Raw genomic sequence first — 2,500 nt, forward strand, 5'->3', positions numbered from 1 at the left:
AAAGTCCCTTTGTTAATTGGCTGATATGAGATACTTGTACCAAATAATTTCTCACCAATTCGAGTTAGCAAGTTAGATTTGGTTCATTCAAGGCAGGCAAACGCTTTACGCAGACCTTATACTATGAGATGATCCAAAAATATTTGATTATGGCTTTTCTGAAAGATGAGCAAATAGCCAGTCGTCAGTATCCGCAGAATACCTGATTGCTACGAAATTCAGGGTTAAAAACAATTTTTAAATCGTTTAAATTTTAGTGATTCTTACAAATTGGATCCAGAGGAGATATATTTACCACTCCTGACTCTCGAAAACTCATGATTTGTAATAAAAGTTATTTGGATTGAAAAAAAACCTGTTCAAGGTATTTCAGTAGCTCAAGAGTTGTGGAAAACGCGAGTTAGTGACTGCTCACTCCATTTTTTGATATTCGGAAATTACAATGTTAGTTAGTTTGAAAAGGTTAAATCAGCCAGATGAGGGGCCAAATTTTTCATTTAGGTCAACAAGGTCAGTAAAGCGTTTAAGCCAGCATAGCGCTGTTAGGGAGACTATGTAACAAAACCTTAGGTGCTGATAATGGTCGCAAAACTTTGAGTAAGTGCAAAGAAGAGCATCATCAAAACGTGTATGCAAAATTTAACCCGGATTTACGCTCCATTCATTTTAGTGGAATGAAGAAAAAATCCCTATTGTTAACTGGCTAAAGTGAAACACTTGATCCCATAAATTTTTCACCGATTCGAGTTAGCAAGTCTCACTCGCTACTACCGTCTGCAACTCGATTTCGTTCATTTTAATATTCTTCGATGATGAAGAGGCAGTGGGGAAATCAGCTGTAGCTGAAGATACCGTTACTCACGTGATATTCACGTAATATTTTCGATCGAAAAAATCCCTATTGACAACTGGCTAATGTGAGACACTTGATCCCATAAACTTTTCACCGATTCGAGTTAGCAAGTCTCACTCGCTACTACGGTCTGCAACTCGATTTCGTTCATTTTAATATTCTTCGATGATGAAGAGGCAGTGGGGAAATCAGCTGTAGCTGAAGATACCGTTACTCACGTGATATTCACGTGATATTTTCGATCGAAAGATAGGTTTGTGGAGGAATTGGGGCGGAATGGCAGAGGCATCTCTCCTAGCCTGTAGTCCCTTTGCGAGCCCAAGCTTGGCTCACGAGCCAGGTAGTGAGCAGGCATCTGTCCAAATGCCATCGCATGAGCCTACTGCTACCCTTTTTGGCGTAACCGCACTCGCCAAAGGCCAAAATAGCACCAACACCACCACCACCAAACTAGCACCACCTCCACGGCTCTCTCTTCCCATAGCGTGCATTAGTGCAGCTACAAACAATGCCAGCTACGGATCCTCCAGTCCGAAGTTACCATCTAGACTTTGGTAGATCTCATCTACAGCTCATCCTAGACTAGCGGAGATTAGATTCATAAGGTCGTAAGTATCACTCATTTTCGTTCGTTTCAGTATTTCCTGTATTTTGTTTCAAGGTCAATTAGCAAAAGCTTGATTAATCACGATCTAAAAAAAATCACATATGAGAAAACGTTATTCGATCCGTTTTTTCTCAGCAAAAACATTTGTAACATCATTTGTGTCGATTGGAATTTTCGTTTTCAATTAAAACATAGCACCGAGAGAGGTTACCTTTACCGAGATATCTTTAAAACATCACTATATGTCAAACTAAAATGAATTGAGCTGCCAGCTAAGCATCTGGAACAGTTTATGATACAAGACACAACTAATCACAATAAAACAATCATTACACCAACAAAATGGTACACAATTACACAACACAACAACATAACGCAACATATTGTAACTCTAATAACCTAGTATTGAATTCCATTCCTAGTGTTTCTAATCCTAAAAATTTAGCCTACAAACAAAATCTAACTCCAATAAAAAGTTCAAGCATCTGCTTGGATAGTATTTCCTGTGTAAATACACGTTTATGTCTACTTACGAAAGAGACACTAGAGCATATAACCTTCTTGGAAGCAGCTTACTACTCTTCGGGTCATAAATTGGCAAGGAGAGTGAAGCCGACCAAAATTTCCATGAGTCGGTCTAGTGTCAGCACTAAAATACAGGGGTTCTTTTGTTGCCTATTTGTGGACTTAGTTACCAAAAATATGTGTTTACCGGCATCAGGGTTCAACAAAAGGGAGTAGTAATAGGAGGCGTGCTATCATCCCTGCTACACCAGGCTTCTTTTGCGGAAAAAATCTGTATTCTTATACTTTCTTCTAAAGTAACAAGCACAAATACAGCGGCAACAGCATTAGCAACAACCACAGTAACATCATCAACATCAATATCAAAAACAGCAACAACAAAATTAAAAAAAATAAGCATGAGGGCAACAACAACATCGACACCAACTACAACAACAGCAGCAACAGCAACAATAATAACAACAATCAAGCCAACAATAAAAAAACATCAACAAGAATAGCAACAGCAGCAATGC

At 38.7% G+C, this 2,500-nt stretch overlaps 1 pseudogene; it reads left to right on the forward strand.

The window, feature by feature from the left end:
• Positions 1–1,129: 1,129 nt before the first annotated feature.
• Positions 1,130–2,500, forward strand: part of LOC134839766 (putative uncharacterized protein DDB_G0282133) — a 15,819-nt pseudogene continuing 14,448 nt past the window's right edge.

This window comes from Symsagittifera roscoffensis, chromosome 2, assembly GCF_963678635.1.
Source record: "Symsagittifera roscoffensis chromosome 2, txSymRosc1.1, whole genome shotgun sequence".
Lineage (NCBI taxonomy): Eukaryota > Metazoa > Xenacoelomorpha > Acoela > Convolutidae > Symsagittifera > Symsagittifera roscoffensis.